This window comes from Pristiophorus japonicus, chromosome 8, assembly GCF_044704955.1.
Source record: "Pristiophorus japonicus isolate sPriJap1 chromosome 8, sPriJap1.hap1, whole genome shotgun sequence".
In the NCBI taxonomy this organism is placed as follows: domain Eukaryota; kingdom Metazoa; phylum Chordata; class Chondrichthyes; family Pristiophoridae; genus Pristiophorus; species Pristiophorus japonicus.
Window position 1 is genome coordinate 135,362,237 of NC_091984.1, and position 18,752 is coordinate 135,380,988.

Genomic DNA, 18,752 nt, shown 5'->3' on the forward strand with positions numbered 1-18,752 from the left:
CTACCCCAGAGAGCTGTGGAGGCTGGGTCATTGAATTTATTTAAGGTGGAGATAGACAGATTTTTGAACGATAGGAGAGTCAAGGGTTATGGGGAGCGGGCAGGGAAGTGGAGTTGAGGCCAGGGTCAGATCAGCCATGTTCTTATTGAATAGAGAGGCAGGCTCGAGATATCAAATGGCCTACTCCTGCTCCTATTTCTTATGTTATGTTCAGTAAAGAAGAGCAAAGAAAAGAAAATGGGGGAAAGAAAAAAAAGTAATTCGGTGTCCTTGGGCTATGGAATGGAAACTAAATCTGTCCGTGTTCATATTCATGACCTTTAGCCAGTGGCCATATCTATGAAGCAGGGACAAAAAAGAACCAAGGGATAAAAACAGAAAATGCTGGAAATCTCAGCAGGTCAGGCAGCATCTGTAGAGAGGAAGCAGATTTAACGTTTTGGGTCGATGACCCTTTGTCAGAACCGAGGGAACTGATTGTCAGGGGGAAAAACTCTTAAGCTAATGATGTGGAGTACATACTGATGTAATGATGATTCCTGGCTGGGGCATAATCACAGCATTCAAAAGGTAGGTCATAAACTAAGTAATATAGATCATAATCAGTATGGTGTACGGGATTAGTTTTGATCGTCTGAGTGGAGTTGGAGGAATTTTTCTGATTTTTTCTCTAAATTGGCCTTGGGTTTATATCTGGGGGGTTTTTTCTACGGGGGATTACGTGGCTGTTGGTGAGAGGGGGATGTTGGGAATCATGATGTGACTGTGACATATTGTGACCGTGTAAAGAAGGCTGGCTGGTCCATCATTTTTGTATGTTCATAATTGTAATGACTAGTCTGCAGCAGTAACCATACTGACCAGGAAAAGGGAAGACTTGCCTTTATACAGCGCCTTTCATGACCTCGGGATGTCCCAATGCGCTTTACAGCAAGTAAGGTACTTTTGAAGTGTAGTCACTGTGGGAATGTAGGAAACACGGCAGCGAATTTGCGCACAGCAAGCTCCCACAGACAGCAATGAATTAAAAGACTAGATTATCTGTTTTTAGGTGTTGGTTGAGGGATAAATGTTGGCCAGGACATCAGGAGAACTTCCCTACTCTCTTTTGAAATATTGCCATTGGATCTTTTATATTTTCCTGAGAGTGAATACAGGTTGTCAGTTTAACGTCTTATCTGAAAGATGGCATCTCCTCTAGTGAAGCGGAAGCTCCCTCAGTACTGCACTGGAGTGTCAGCCTGGATCATGTGCTCAAATCTCTGGAGGAAGGTCGAACTCTGCTCTGTGCTGAGTTGCCTGTTTTCAACTGGAGCTGTGATGGGGCATTGCAATTAGCCTCTGTCCCTGGGCTATGGGGCGGAAACAAAATCTGTCCGAGTTCACATTCCTGACTGCTATCCAGTGGCCCTTGATGGTTGGTTCACATCTCTGGATGTCAGCTGAGTTCAGGATAGGATTTGAACGTGATCGCTCGACAGTGGACTGGACTGCTGATGCTCAGAGTATCTAAGCTCAGCACTGAAGGACATGGGGATAGATTTTCTGGTGCTGTCCGCCTCTGTTTTCACCCCGGAAGGGCGGCAATGGCGGCGGTGAACTTTCTGGGTGGACGGCCAGCTTCCAGCGCCCTGCCAGGGTTTTCGCAGCCGGTTTCGGCAGAGCACGGTGCATTACCACCCGGAAGAGGTGAGCCGGTGTGACACGCCCCTGGGTGTGACACCGGCTCACTTTTTGACTGCCACGCGACCCGTACACCCTACAGCGCGACCTGCTGTGTCCGCCTGTGAAAACAGACAGTACAACCTATAGTGAGGTAAGTAAAGTCCACCTCAGGTAAGTGTGGTTGTTTTCCTTTTTTTTTGCAATTTATGTTGTGGTGACGTGGGCTATGCATTGGGAATGTTTTTGGTGGGTTTTTTTTCAGGTTTTTTTTCTCTTAGAGCGCTCCTGGCTCGGCTGTTTAGCTCTGGAATTTCCTATGCTCAGCCAGCCCAACACCCTAAGAGAAGTGTGTAACGCCTCCCTTAGCGCTCCACCCCACACTCGGGGCCCAACTGCCCAATTTTGCCAACTTTACCGCCCCAAAATGAGCAAAGCCGAAAATCCAGCCCCATGTCTTGGAAGATAGCCTGTCCCCTAAGGGACTAAAACCAAACAGAGGAACATAAGCCTATTGCAGCATATCTGGCTGGTTCCAAAGTTTACCATTATCATGCTATATTATACCCCTAAAACTATCTACTATCTATCTCCCTTTTGAATTTGCAGATGCTATCTGCCTGCCTTGCAAATTGTTCCACATGTTCACCGCCGGCAACCATGAATCAATGTCTGGAGGAGAGAAAAAAATTGAAGGAAGACCTTTTTCTGTTGTTGGCATAGGGAACAGATAAATACTTAATGCGAGACTTAATTGAAAAATCCAAAAAGGAAATGGACAGTTGATTATCTGAAGGTACAAGCACCACTTCTTCCCCCATCCTCAGTTTTCCTTTTGGCCTCACAATCACCGCAGCGAACCTGCTATCAAACCAGTGCCTTTCTGAGCCATGCTGCCTAACTGTCTTGCGTCGTTTGGATAAGACGTTAAACTGAAGCCCCGTCTGTTCTCTCAGCTGGACTCACAAGATCCCAAGACACTATTTCGAAGAAGAGCTGGAAAATTCTTTCCAGTGTTGCGGCCAATATTTATCTCTCAATCAACATCACTAAAACAGGTTATCTGGTCATTATCACATTTCTCTTTGTGGGACCTTGCTATGTAATAATTAGCTGCCAATGATTTCCTCCTACATTACAACAGTGACTACATTTCAAAAGTACTTAATTGGCTGTAAAGTGCTTTGGAATGACCTGAGGTCATGAAAGGCACTCTATAAATGCAAGCCTTTCTTAGTTAGTCAGATAGTTCAAGCACAGACCTGGGTTTAATTCTGGGACTTTTTTAGCCTGTATGACTCACTACCAAGACATGTTGAGCTGCCTCTGTGTATTATAAGACCTTGGTGTTCTTTTATGTTTTAGGTCTATTGGCTACTGTGGAATCAACTAAAACTGCCATAGCTAATGAGAAAAGAATTTCCACTTGTCACTCATGTATTACATCACAAGCAGAGCAATAAAAAGTTCTATTCATTCAGAAGTATCTTATTTTTTCTAGTTTTTTTTCAAAGCCTAATATTTATCTGCCGTTAGCGCAGTAAATACTTTATAAAACTTTCCTCCACCCTGTGTTACTTTTGGCTCAAATCAAGACTCGAAAACATTTGCATTTTAAGAAGGCATGGCCGGGACTGACGGACGTCGAAAGCTTTGAGTTTTCTTCTTTTCCTCGTCTCTCCTCCCTTCGGTCACAGCCTCGCACCATCGACATGGGCTCATGACGTGGGTTGCGTCCAACACACTCGCATAGAGCTCTTTTCTAGCTCTCCGATGCTCCGTTTACATTGAGCTGTAAATGTATATTATTAGCCACAGCTGGTCAGCAAATTCCCAATTGTAAATGGTGCAGTCCCCCAGATCGGGGGGCACTTGATCTAACGTTTATTTTGTTCCCCCCCAAAAGAGTTGTAAATAGTGCAGTTATTTTTCTGCAGTCCTAGTTGGAGGTTCCTGGAATCGTACAGCACAGGAGGAGGTCATTTGTGCCGATTCTCTGAAAGAGCTATTAATTAATCCCACTCTCCTTTCCCCATAGTCCTGCAAATGTCTCCTTTTCAAGTATATATCTAATTCCCTTTTAAAAGTTACTATTGAATCTGCTTTCAGGCAGTGTATTCCACATCATCATAACTCGCTGAGTAAAAAAGAATTCTCCTCTCCCCCATGGCTTATTTTGCTAATTATCTTAAATCAGCCCTCTTGCCAGTGGAAACCGTTTCTCCCTATCTACCGTATCAAATACCTTCATAATTTTAAACACTATTAAATCTTCCTTTAACATGCTTTGCTCGAAGGAGAACAATCCTAGCTTCTCTCACCTCTCCAGATGCTGAATTCTCTCTCCCCGGTATCATTTCTGGTAAATCTCCTCTGCAACCTCTTGAAAAGAAGAAATCTATTGTACACCTAGAATACTTATTCAAGCTTTCTGCACTCCTCCAATTCTGGCCTCCTGCGCATCACCGATTTACAACTCCCCTACATTGGTGGCCGTGCCTTCAACTGCTTAATTCCTAAACTCTGGAATTCCCTCTCGAAACATCTCCACCTCAGTACTGCTCCCCATTTAAGATGCTCCTTAAAACCTGTTGTGTCCTTACACACTACTATAAATTCACACGAGGCACATTCTGTTGACAAAGTCACTCTGTGACCTAACCTTTATTCACAGGACCAAGAAGTGATGAAGGTGGGTGGAGCTTCCCCTTTTATACCTGAAAGACCAGGCTAGGAGTGTCTCCCATAAGTTCACCCCCTGTGGTCAAGGTGTGCATTTCTTAGGTGTATATAGTATGCAGTATTGTTACATGAAGGTTACATACATGACATCACCCTCCCCCCACGTCTTGTGGCTCAAAGATTAAGTCTTTCGGGTGGTCGACGCTCTCTCGTGGAGCGCCGCAGTTGGGGCTCTGGTTGTTGAGCCTTGGCATTCGTCTCTGTCCTCTGTGGTGATTCCGGCTTGTCTGGGCTGACCGCAGGGACTGTGCATGCTGCTGACGGTTCTTGTTGCTCGTTCACTGGCGGTGGTGTGGGCAGCATCTCATGATCTTCCTCAGGTTCCTTAGTGGCCATGCTGAACCTTTTTTTTACTTGGTCCAGATGCTTGCAGCATATCTGTCCATTGTTAAGTCTGACCACTATGACCCTATTCCCCTCTTTGCCAATTACAGTACCCTCAAGCCACTTGGGCCCCAAAGCGTGATTAAGAACAAATACAGGGTCATCAATTTTTACACATCTCCATTTTGAGTTACGGTCATGGCACTCATTTTGGGACTGGCGCTTGCCCTCAACAATGTCTGACAGGCTTGGATGAATGAGGGACAGCTGAGATTTTAGTGTACGTGCCTTGAGTAGTTCCGCGGGCGAGACCCCCGTGAGCGAGTGCGGTCGGGACCTATAGGGCAGCAGGAGGCGCGATAGGCGGTATTGAAGGGAGGGTCCTTGAATCCGGAGCATGCCTTGTTTTATGATTTGGACCGCACATTCCGCCTGGCCATTGGAGGCCGGCTTGAACGGTGCTGTCCTGACATGTTTGATGCCATTACCCGACATGATCTCCCGGAATTCATAGCTAGTGAAATACGGGCCGTTGTCGCTAACAAGGATGTCCGGCAAGCCGTGGGTCGCAAAGACCGCACGCAGACTCTCCACTGTGGTGGATGTCGTGCACGAATTCAATATGATGCACTCGATCCATTTAGAGTACGCATCAACAACAATGAGGAACATTTTTCCCATGAACGGGCCTGCGTAGTCAACGTGAATACGTGACCATGGCCTGGTGGGCCAGTGCCACGGACTGAGTGGGGCCTCCCTGGTGGCATTGCCCAGCTGGGCATACGTTGTGCACCTGCGAACACAGTGTTCCAGGTCTGAGTCAATTCCCGGCCACCATACATGTGACCGGGCAATGGCCTTCATTTGCGTAATGGCCTTGATTAGCACGATACCTGGGTGCTCGCTGTGGAGTTCCCTGATGAATGCTTCTCTTCCCTTCTGGGGCATGACTACTCGGTTGCCCTATAGTAGGCAGTCGGCTTGGATGGAGAGCTCATCCATCCGTCTGTGAAACAGTCTGACCTCCTCGGGGCATGCTCCGTGTGCAGGCGCCCAATCCCCAGTCAGGACACATTTCTTAATCAAGGATAGAAGGGGATCTCTGTTGGTCCAGATTTTGATCTGGCGAGCTGTGATGGGGGAGCCTGCGCTGTCAAAAGCATCGACAGCCATGACCATCTCAGCGCTTTGCTCCGCTGCCCCCTCAGTGGTGGCCAGTGGAAGTATGCTGAGCGCGTCAGTGCAATTTTCAGTGCCTGGCCTGTGACGTATGATGTCATACGCAGCCAGCGTTAGAGCCCATCGTTGTATGCGAGCTGACGCATTGGCATTGACAGCTTTGCTGTCTGACAACAGGGATGTTAACGGCTTGTGGTCCGTTTCTAACTCTAACCTTCTGCCAAAAAGATGCTGGTGCATCTTTTTCACCCCGTAGACACATGCGAGTGCTTCCTTTTCAACTATCCCATATCCCCTTTCTGCTTGGGAGAGCGACCTGGAGGCATAAGCCACAGGTTGGAGTTGGCCCTCATCATTACTCTGCTGCAACACGCACCCAACCTCATAGGATGATGCATCACATGTCAAAACCAATTTCTTACAGGGGTTGTACAGGGTCAATAGCTTATTAGAACAAAGTAGATTCCGCAACCGATTGAACGCCCGTTCCTGACAGCCCCCCCCAAAACCAATCGCAACCCTTACGCAAGAGCACGTATAACGGCTCCAACAATGTGCTTAAGTTCGGCAGAAAGTTCCCGAAATAGTTCAAGAATCCCAGAAATGAACGCAACTCCGATGTGTTGTCAGGCCTGGGCGCACGACGAATCGCCTCCGTTTTGGATTCGGTAGGCTGGATCCCGTCTGCGGCAAACTCCTGCCCAAAAACTCGACCTCTGGGGCCAAAAACGCACACTTGGACTTCTTTAGTTGCAGGTCTACCCGGTCCAGTCAGCGTAGCACCCCCTCCAGGTTGTGGAGGTGTTCCTTGGTGTCTCGACCCGTGATAAGGATGTCGTCCTGAAATACGATTGTTCCAGGGGTGAATTTGAGCAGGCTTTCCATGTTCCTTTGAAAGATAGCGGCTGCTGAACGAATGCCAAACGGACACGTGCTGTAGACAAACAGCCCCTTGTGCGTGGTGATGGTGGTCAGTAGCTTGGATTCTTCGGCCAGTTCCTGGGTCATGTAGGCTGAAGTTAGGTCCAACTTGGTGAACAGCTTGCCGCCTGCCAGCGTGGCAAAAAGATCCTCCGCTCTCAGAACTAGGTCTTGTCTTGTAGTGACACTCCTGGTCTTGTAGTGACACTCGGTTGATAGTGGCCTTGTAGTCGCCACAGATCCTGACCGAGCTATCCGTTTTTAGGACAGGGACGATGGGGCTTGCCGAGTCGCTGAATTCAATGGGCGATATTATGCCCTCTCTTAGCAACCTGTCCAACTCACTCTCAATTTTCTCCCGCATCACATACGGCACAGCTCTGGCTTTATGGTGCACTGGTCTGGCGTCCAGGATGATGCGTATCACTACTTTGGTACCTTTTGAAATTCCAGACACCGGGTTGAAATAGTGACTCAAATTTCTGTAGGACCTGTGAGCATGAACTTCGCTCCACAGATGAAATGGCATGCACATTCCCCCATTTCCAGTTCATCTCTGCTAGCCAGCTCCTCCTCAAAAGCGCGGGACCATTTCCCGGGACAATCCAGAGTGGTAGTCGGTTCTCTGATCCATTATGTGTGACCACCAACATTGCACTGCCTAGCACTGGGATGATCTCTTTGGTGTGCGTCCGTAATTGTGTGTCAATGCGTTCTAGTTTGGGTCTGCTAGCTCTGAGTGGCCATAGTTTCTCGAATTGTTGGACACTCATAAGTGACTGGCTGGCCCCTGTGTCCAGCTCCATGCGTACCGGGGATGCCGTTTAATGGGACTTTCATCATCATAGGTGGCGTTTTAGTATATGAGCTGTGGATGTTTGCCACCTGAACCCGCTGAACTTCAGCATCCATTGCTGTGTCCCAAGCATCACCCTGCCTTACAGACCCCTCTTGTGGTTCATCTGCCTCGTAAATTAGCCTCGCTGCGGGCTTCCTGCACATTCTGGCTAAATGTCCACTGAAGTTACAATTTCTACAGATGAATTGTTGACACATGCAGATTTTTGCAGCATGTCTGCCCCCACACCTGCAGTATGAGCAGAGATTGTTGTGAACAAAAGGGCTGTTACCAGGCATTCCTCTCTGATTGATTACTCTTGAGCACTCTGTTAGTGGGTGTTAATGGCCCCATCCCAGGACATATTATCCCTTGTGATGGTGTAATTGTCCATTCAACCTGCCATTATCTCTGTTGAGGACCCACTCTCGAGTCTGTTGCTGCCTGGGTGGTGTCGAATTGCCCTTGCCTGCCTGCGGGGTTCTGAGTCACATTTACAATGTTAACTCCCTGCTCCATCGCCACGTTGGTAGCAGAGTTGTGCGCGTATATTATCTTGGTTTCCTCCTCCCCCGCCATGAAGGTCTGAGACATCAACGCCGCCGCTTCCAAGGTCAAGTCCTTGGTCTCAATTAGCTTTCTGAAAATCCTGGCATGCCCAATGCCCTCAATGAAGAAATCCCATAACATCACCCCCCTGCAGGCGACTGTGAACTTACAGAGGCTGGCCAACCGTCAAAGGTCCGCAATAAAGTCCGATATGCTTTGTCCTTCCCGACGTCGGTGTGTATAGAATCGGTGTTGGGCCATGTGTATACTGCTCGCCGGTTTGAGGTGCTCATCGATCAGTTTGCTGAGCTCCTCGAAGGTTTTGTCCGCCGGCTTCTCGGGTGTGAGCAGGTCTTTCATCAGCGTGTACGTCTTAGGTCCACAGCTGGTCAGTAGATGCTCCCTTCGCTTGTCAGCCGATGCATCTCCCAGCCAGTCCTTCGTGACAAAGCTCTGCTGGAGCCTTTCAACGAAATCGTCCCAGTCCTCACCAACACAGTACCGTTCCTCTGTGCTACCGGTGGCCATTCTCGTGAGTCGTTGATTCCCGTTTCTCGTCGCCAAATGTTGTGTCCTTACACACTACTATAAATTCACACAAGGCACATTCTGCAGACAAAGTCACTCTGTGACCTAACCTTTATTCACAGGATCAAGAAGTGATGAAGGTGGGTGGAGCTTCCCCTTTTATACCTGAAAAATACAACTGAGTGGAGATGGTTCAATGAAAAGCTAAAGAATAATTATTCCCCTTTTTACCAAATGTAGAAAATAAACGTAACTTTTTTTCTCTCTCTAATGTTATCTCCTCCTTTTCTGACCGGCTATGGGTTCAGTACCCTGTACTAGAAGGCCTTGGGTACTGCACCCAAGTGGTTACATTCTTTAGGTATGAGCTCAGGCAGTGAGTGTTAGCATTATAGTCAATCATGGAGGTTGAAGTGTTCTAACTGTCAGCTTGGCTCATTAACAGCTCTCTCACCTCCAAGCTGTATTGGTTTAAGTTCCGCCCCAGTATGTAAACATATGGGAGAATTTACAGCAAAGAAACAAACCATTTGCCCCAACTAGTCCACAAGAGCCTCGCCCCATTTTAATTACTTAATCCCACCCAGCACCCCAAGCTGTATTCCTCTATTCCCTCCTCCCTCGTGTATGCATTAATCCTCTCCTTAATTGTGACACTGCGATCTGCTTCAGCCATTCCAGGTGGTACCGAGTTTCTCATTTTCACCACTTTCTGTGTAAAGAAATTTCTCTGAAATTCTATATTTGATCTGTAAATGTTTATCATATTTATGCCCCCTTAATTTGGACTTACCCACAAGTGGAACCAGTTTCTCCACATCCACCATGTGGCCATCGAAGGGTGTTCAAGGACAGGCTACAAAAGATTCACTGGCTATGGCGGAAATATTAAATGAGTACTTTGCATCGGTCATCACCCTTGAAGGTAATGCTCAACTATTATAATTTAATAATGGTACTAACAAAACTAGAATTAACATAAATGAACACATTGTTTCCGAAAGAATTAAGAACTTGAAAGTAGATAGAGCAGCCGGACCAGATGATATTCACCCAAGGGTCCTCAGGGAGATGGGGGACTGTGCTGGACGAGCCCTAGCCTATTTTTAATAGCTCACTGCACTCTGGAATGGTTCCTATATATTGGAAAGAGGCCAATGTAGTCCCCATCTTTAAAAAAGGTGACCAGACACACCCAGGTAACTACAGACCTATTTGTTTAACATCAGCAATAGGTAAGATGTTTGAAAGAATGCAATATATGAATACTTGGATAGGAAGGGACATATTAGGGACACCCAACATGGCTTCATAAAAAGGTTATATCTTAAAATCTAATTCTAATTTTTGAAGAAGTTATAAAGTTGGTGGATGAAGGAAGTCCAGTAGAAATTGTCTACTTAGATTTCCAAAAAGCTTTTGATAAGGTACCACATAAGAAGCATCTCAATTAGATCAAAGCCTCTGGTATTAGTGGAAATATATTGAGCTGGATTCAGAACTGGCTGGCAGATCATAAATAAGAACATAAGAAATAGGAGCAGGAGTAGGCCATTGGTCCCTCGAGCCTGCTCCGCCATTTAATAAGATTATGGCTGATCTGATCTTGGGTTCAGCTCCACTTCCCTGTCCGTTCCCCATTTCCCTTCACTCCTTTATCGTTTAAAAATCTCCACCTTAAATATATTCAATGACCCAGCCTTTCACAGCTCTCTGGGGTAGAGAATTCCGAAGATTCACACCCTCTGAGAGAAGAATTTCCTCCTCATCTCAGTTCTAAATAGGCGACTTCTTATTCTTAAACTGTGCCCCCTAATTCTAGATTCCCCAACGTGTGGAAACAGTGAGCCACAGCTGACACTCTGCTTGGAACAAGACTATCTGACTCATCAGAATAAATTGAATCATCCAGATTTTCAACTCCTTCCACATCTGTAGGTAAGATATGATCAATGGGAACAAACATATCCTTTCCATGATCATATATCTTGACCAAATATGTGCGAGGGCCACATATCTTCACGACTCTTCCTGGTAACCACTTTAACCATGATTCTTCACTCTAACCTTCTGATTCAACTATTCACTTCTCTCTCTGGGTCCAATTTTGGCCATGACTTGCATCAGTTTTTTTGGAGTGAGTTGTTTTTGCTGGCATAAGTTTAAAAAAATGCCATTTTCCCCCCAAAATTTGCTCCAGAGTAAGTCAGTTAAGTACAATTTTTTTTTAGTTCAGTTTTTTTTTCAAAAGGGGGCGTTCCCAGACACTTACGCCAGTTTTGGCCATTTATGCCACTTTGGCCAGCAAAAACTTACTCCAAATCGACTTGGGTCAGCGTATGTGGCCAGCTCTGAAAAATCTTGCGGGCAGTTAAGAAATCAGCGCAGGTTAGTACATTTAAAGCACCAAGACTTACAAAGCACTAAACAAAGCACAAAAATAAGCATTCAATAACAAATACAAAATACAAGGAAGCTGAGGACCTACACCAAGACTGACAAAGCACTAAACAAACCACAAAAAGTAATAAACAATCAATCAATAACAAATAAAAAATAGAAGTCGTACCTTTATGTCAGAATCATGTTTTTTTTTTAAAAGGCCCCCCCCCCTCCAACCATCAAAACACTCTGCACAACCATCAATAAATTAAAAAAAAATTTGAAGTCCTACCTCACCCGGGAACTCAGTGGGCCGGGAGGCCGGTGCGGGAGGCCACTCGGCCGGGGATAGGGTGCGGCGAGATCGGGGCATCCCTTCGGTCGGGGATAGGGGCTGCGAGCATCGGGTCCTGCTCACAGCCCGCAGGACACGCTGGGAGGGCAGGAGCATGCACGCGGACTTCACTGCGTATACGCGCAGTTGCAGGCAGTGCTTACTGCGCTGGCCTGTTGCTCCGCCCCCCCCCCCCACTTCACAATGCACGCCATGCTGGATTCCGGGAACTCGGAAGAGTGGCCAGGATGGTGCGACTTTTTTTCCAGCACCGTTTCCAGCGCGCAAAGTTGCCGAAAAAAGGGGTTGAGCAAAATTGAGCCCTCTAATTCTACCTTTATCGTGACTCTCTTTTTGCCTTGATTGTTTATCTTCTACTGACTCTGCCAAGTTTGGCTTTAACAATGAGATCCTGGTTCGTGGCTGTCATTTGAGAAACAACGCTACTGATTTTCGACCAGTACTGGTAAGAGAAGTATTCCGATAGGTAATCAGAAAAGGTGCCAGTTTGTGGTCCAAAGACAACTGCCATTTAGATTTGGATCCAACATTTGCTTGATGAGAGCATGTTTTACAAGCTGCACTGTGTGCTCTGCTGCACCATTTGAAGCAGGGTGGTACGGTGGAATTTTGGTATGTTTCACACCATTTCTGCTCATGAACTGTATGAATTTCACTGAACAAAATTAAGGCCCATTATCAGACACACTTTCTTCTGGGAGGTCATATGAAGAAAACAATCTTCACAAATTGTCTCGTGTTTTGCTTGTTATTTTTCGCATCGGAAACATCTCCACCCACTCGAGTGACTATTACTATGAACAATTGCTGTCCTTCTAGCTCAGTAAAGTCTACGTGCAACCTTTGCTATACCCTGGGAAGCCATTTCCATGGCTGTAATAGCACTGATGGTGGTTTCTTGCTCACCGATTGGCATGTGATACACTCACTGATTGACAATGTACTCCATCTCTTTATCTAAACCTGGCGATGTCATGTATTCAACCAGCATTGTAACCATGTATAATCTGACCTAAGTTGTACACTGTGAGAACAATGACCACTAGGTGGTGGGAGACATTCCTAACCTGGACCTTCAGATATAAAAGGGCAAGCTCCACTTCCATCACTTGAGTGCTATGGAATAAAGGACAGGTCACAGACTGACCTCTCAAGCATGGACCTCGTGTGCATTTATACTGTATAGTAAGGACGTATCAATGGCGATGAGAAACTGGGATTTAAACTACGTGAGCATGGCCACGAGCAGAACAGACAAGAGGTCCTGTGTTAGGGAATGGTTGGGGCAGAGATTCAACATTGTTAAAGCAGCACACAGTTCTCCAGGCAGACAAGGGCAGTCGGGCATGCCCCAACATGTAGTCAAACCCAGAGGGGGAGCTCGACAGAGACAATGGCAAGTTGAACGGCGATTCACGCCATTGCAAGGGACAATGTGGCCAGTAATGGGGCCATCAACATCTGTTAATGACGCACTCAAGGACAATAACGGGCAGTCAGGGACGATCGACTGTCAAGGGATCTTTTGTTTCAAACAGCAACTCATGTTGGAGGCATGGAGGCACACACTCAGAGATGAGCAAAATACCTGCAGAAATTGCAAAAATGAACGCTGGGGGAAATCGCTGGAAGCTGAAGTTCAGCGAGTTCATGTGGAGCACCTATACAGTTCATACACCAGGACGCCACCGATAATGATGAAAGTGCTCCTCAATGGCATCCCAGTGTTAATGGAGCTGGATACGGGGGCCAGCCAGTCCCTGATGGGTATCAAACAGTTCAAAATGTTGTGGGCGTCCAAGGCCAGGAGGCCAAAATTATCGCCGATTGACGCACAGCTACGGACATACACAAAGGAGATCATTCCGCTGCCAGGCAGCGCCACAGTAGTCGTGACCCACAAAGATTCGGAGAACAGGTTGCCACTCTGGGTTGTCCCGGGGGACGGTCCCGCACTGCTGGGGAGGAGTTGGCTTGCTGTCATGAACTGGAAATGGGGCGATCTCAATGCAATTTCCTCTGTGGAGCGAGTATCATGCTCACAGATCCTGGACAAATTTGACTCATTATTTCAACCCGGCATTCGTACTTTCATGGGGGCCAAGGTAGTGATTCACATAAACCCGGACACCAGTACACCACAAGGCCAGAACGGTGCCGAACGTGATGCGGGAAAAGATAGAAGGCGAATTGGACCGCCTGCTGAGGGAAGGCATCATCTCGCCAGTCGAATTCAGTGACTGGGCGAGCCCGATTGTGCCGGTGCTCAAGGCGGATGGGTCGGTCAGGATATGTGGCGATTACAAGGCCACCATCAATCAGGTGTCACTCCAAGACCAGTATCCGCTTCCAAGAGCGGAGGACCTCTTTGCGACGCTATCCGGTGGCAAACTTTTTTCAAAATTGGACCTGACCTCAGCTTATATGACCCAGGAGCTGGCAAGTGAGTCGAAGAAGCTGACCACCATCACGACACACAAGGGGTTGTTTGAGTACAACAGATTACCGTTCGGGATTCGCTCGGCCGCCGCGATCTTCCAACGAAATATGAAAAGCCTCCTCAAGTCGATTCCAGGGACGGTGGTTTTTCAGGACAACATCCTCATCACGGGTTACGATACTGAAGAACACCTCCACAACCTGGAGGAGGTGCTACGCAGACTGGACCGGGTAGGGCTGCGACTGAAAAAGGCGAGGTGCGTCTTCCTAGCTCCAGAGGTAGAATTCCTGGGGATGAGGGTAGCAGCAGACGGGATGCAAAACTGCATGCAAAACTCTTGGTCAAGCACATTCCCAGGTGCTGGTCATAAAGATCTCCTAACAATTTGGACCTGAACCTAATTGGATAACCACTCTTGCTCACAACATGATACAATCTTTATCCACTGACAATTCATTGATACCTCTGATACCTGGATTGGCCATCCACTTGCTACGTAATCATGCACCTTTGAATGCACCTTTGGATCACGTTTGGTTGCTCTACCAATCTCTTCAGCTCATCAATGTATGAAAAATAGAGCACTTCTTCCCTATTGGGTGTAACTTGTGATGGGGATGGCAACCTGGACATTGCATCAGTATTACTGTGATCAGCTAATCGTCTGTACTTAATGTCTTAGGTATATGCTGACAAAATCAAAGCCCATCACTGCATTCGGGCTGCAGCTAAGGTTGGAACTGAGGACTTTGAATGGAGGATTGCAGTCAGGAGTTTATGGTCAGTAACTATGGTAAACTTCTGACCAAACAAGTTTTTGTGAAACTTCTTGACCCCAATAATCAATGCCAAAGCTTCCCTTTTGATCTGCGCATAATTCCGCTCATTGGCACTGAGAGTGCGTGAATTAGAAACATAGAAACTAGGTGCAGGAGTAGGCCATTCGGCCCTTCGAGCCTGCACCACAATTCAATAAGATCATGGTTGATCATTCACCTCAGTACCCCTTTCCTGCTTTCTCTCCATACTCCTTGATCCCTTTAGCTGTAAGGGTCACATCTAACTCCCTCTTGAATATATCCAACGAACTGGCATCAACAACTCTCTGCGGTAGGGAATTCCACAGGTTAACAACTCTCTGAGTGAAGAAGTTTCTCCTCGTCTCAGTCCTAAATGGCTTACCTCTTATCCTTAGATTGTGTCCCCTGGTTCTGGACTTCCCCAACATCGGGAACATTCTTCCTGCATCTAACTTGTCCAGTCCCGTCAGAATTTTATATGTTTCTATGAGATCCCCTCTCATCCTTCTAAACTCCAGTGAATACAGGCCCAGTCGATCCAGTCTCTCCTCATATGGCAGTCCTGCCATCCCGGGAATCAGTCTGATGAACCTTCTCTGCACTCCCTCAATAGCAAGAACATCCTTCCTCAGATTAGGAAACCAAAACTGAACACAATATTCCAGGTGAGGCCTCACCATGGCCCTGTACAACTGCAGTAAGGACCTCCCTGCTCCTATACTCAAATCCCCTTGCTATGAAGGCCAACATACCATTTGCCTTCTTCACCACCTGCTGTACCTGCATGCCAACTTTCAATGACTGATGTACCATGACACCCAGGTCTCATTGTACCTCCCCTTTTCCTAATCTGCCGCCATTCAGAAAATATTCTGCCTTTGTGTTTTTGCCACCAAAGTGGATAAACTCACATTTATCCACATTGTACTGCAACTGCCATGCATTTGCCCACTCACCTAACCTGTCCAAGTCGCCCTGCAGCCTCTTAGCATCCTCCTCACAGCTCAGTCCACCACCCAGCTTTAGTGTCATCTGCAAACTTGGAGATATTACACTCAATTTCTTCTTCTAAATCATTAATGTATATTTTAAATAGCTGGGGTCCCAGCACTGAGCCCTGCGGCACCCCACTAGTCACTGCCTGACATTCTGAAAAGGACCCATTTATCCCGACTCTCCTGCTTCCGGTCTGCCAACCAGTTCTCTATCCATGTCAGTACATTGCCCCCATTACCATGTGCTTTAATTTTGCACACCAATCTCTTGTGTGGGATCTTGTCAAAAGCCTTTTGAAAGTCCAAATACACCACATCCACTGGTTTTCCCTTGTCCACTCTACTAGTTACATTCTCAAAAAATTCTAGAAGATTTGTCAAGCATGATTTCCCTTTCATAAATCCATGTTGACTTGGACCGATCCCGTCACTGCTTTCCAAATGTGTTGCTATTTCATCTTTAACAATTGATTCCAACATTTTCCCCACTGCTGATGTCAGGCTAACTGATCTATAATTACCCGTTTTCTCTCCTGGACTCTCCTCCCCACTATCTAGTACATGACAGATCACTGCCCCAAATCCGTATGGAGAGGTGACGTACGCTAGCTTGATCTTCTTAGATACGTCATAGTGAACTAACATGGTACACTCTTACACTTGTGTCCAGTCACTCTTACTCTGTGCTGCTCTAGCCGTTTGGCATGGATTTGCCTGCTTGATGAGTATGTCATCCAAATAACACACTCTCCCTTCAATACCTTGCACAATTTGATTCATCACCTCCTGGAATATGTGGGGGGCGGAAGACACTTCAAATGGTAGCCTATTGAACTGATATAGGCCTTGGTGAATATTCATAGTCAAGCATGACTTAAGACTCTTCATCTAACTCAAGTTGTAGATAGGCGGTTGTTAGATCTAACTTTGAGAAGATCTGGCCACCTGTCAGCATTGTGAATAAGGCTTCCACATTTAGCAATGTATTGGGTAGATTACACTCTAAAACCTGGTTTACGGTTACCTTATAATCACCACACAACTTACCTTACCATCTGACTTAGGTACAACAACAACTAGCCCAAATACTCAGATCTACCTTAGAAATAATGTTCTCAGTTTCTAGTTTTTTGAGTTCTTGCTCAACTTTCTCCTTGAGTGCATATGGTATGGGACGTGGCTTGCAGTAAACTGGTCTAGTGTCCTTCTGCACTCTGACGCTTGCCTTGAAGTCTTGGATCGGACTGCCTGTTTCGCGGATCACCTCCAGATACTGCTTGATGACATCATCTAAAGATGCAAATTTCGCTTCCAGATGAAAAATCTCATTCCAATGCGGATTCAATAATCCCAACAAATTTCTATTTTTCAAGGCAGGCTTGTTTCCTGCCACTGCTATAAGGCAATCTCTGATACTGATCCTTGTATTTCACTGGCATGGTAACACTTCCTACGACAGGATTTGCTCTCCTGAGTAGCCTCGCAGTTCTACGATTTCTCTAGTCGATAATCACGCAACTTGTCGAGATATAATGATTCTGGTACTATGCTCACGGATGCACCAGTGTCGATTTCCATGGGTTGCCTGGTTCCTGTGACGTCTGCTTGGATGAAGATACTTAGCAAATTGCTGTTAGATACCTTCATGCGCCTGATGACCTGTATCTCCAGAAACCCCTCATCCTGCTGCTTCTTTTCAATGTTATGGTGTCTCTGGTGATTTCTACTTATAGCATTGCCAGTTGGTTTACTCTTCTGTCGGCATGCCTTCACAAGATGCCCAGTTTTCTTGGAGTAGAAACACTCTGCCTTCATATATGGACAGCTTTGAGCAATGTGTTGTCCCAAGTACTGATAAGATCCCAATGCACTGTTACCGTGGCCAGTTGCTTAGACCTTGGGGCCCAACTGCCTTTTACTTTTAGCCTGCAGCCGATTCACCTCAGTTTTCTGACGACTGAAATGGCACCGAATTCTTGGGAGCATCGGCTGGCCATACCCATCGACAGAGTTGTCTGACAAGCTCAATCAAAAATTAAATTGGGGTTGTCAATAATTTACTTCTGATTCATTCATTTTTCAACCCACAAATAAACCGGTCACGCAAAGCTCAGTCCTGAAAATTTCCAAAGTGACACTGAATGGATAGCTTTTTTAAAGCTACTATGTACTCAACTGATACCCTTGTCATTTAATTGGTCGTGTGTTCCAAAACTATAACTTTAAGCAATTTCCAGGAGCTCAGAGCTGTTCTAACTCTCCTTCAGTGGTGTGTCCTTTGTCTTGGCGGGAAGAAGCTAATTTTTCAGGGTTTCATACACCTCTGGGCCTGCTCAGTCAAGAAAGTAGCCCGTTTCATTTCCAAAACCATCCAGTTATGTGAAAGCCATGCTATATACACCCCAAAAGTCTCTCGGGTATGATGGAACTCATCCAAGCGCCCTATTATTCCCATTGGCGTGGCCATCTGGACTCTGGCAATGTCGACAGTTCAGCCATGTGTGCTCAAAATTTACCTCGGATTTTTATGTTTTTCTGCAAAACGAACAACCTCTAACAGTCCCTCCGTCAGTTGGCAGGATTATCCTCCACTAAAAACTTCAGCTTCGGAATCCAAAGTCGCATCCTCATTTCCACTTCTGTGGTATCTTGAGACACAACATTGCAGAGAACTGCACCACATGGCTTCCAGGGAAGAAGTGCCCTGCACATGGCATTATTATTATATACATCAGTAGCCCACTAGCTGGCTCTATAACAGACTCTATACCTTAGAGAAGTGTAGACTTGGGGGGTGGGGGGGTGGGGGGTGGGGGCGGGGGGGGGGCGCGTTCTGATTGAGGTTTTTAAGATAATGAAGAGAATTGATTGTATTCCAGCTGACAGTCTATTTCAATTAAACAGGTTAGGCAGGACCAGGGGTATAAGGCTAAATCTAGGTTAGATGTCAGGAGGTGGTTATTTTCCTAGAGACTGCCATCTTTTATGGTGGTTGCAGACTCGGTGATTCAAGCAAGTGCTGGATTTGTTTCTGGCT

General features: G+C 46.4%; 1 protein-coding gene across 2 annotated transcripts in view; it reads left to right on the top strand.

Annotated features, from left to right (window-relative positions):
• Positions 1–1,776: 1,776 nt before the first annotated feature.
• Positions 1,777–18,752, top strand: part of fam20b (FAM20B glycosaminoglycan xylosylkinase) — a 388,233-nt gene continuing 371,257 nt past the window's right edge. For both annotated transcript variants that reach the window (XM_070887418.1, XM_070887420.1), the window contains exon 1: positions 1,777–1,816. The gene's annotated coding sequence lies outside the window, so the exon portion shown is untranslated. The remainder of the gene's footprint in view (positions 1,817–18,752) is intronic.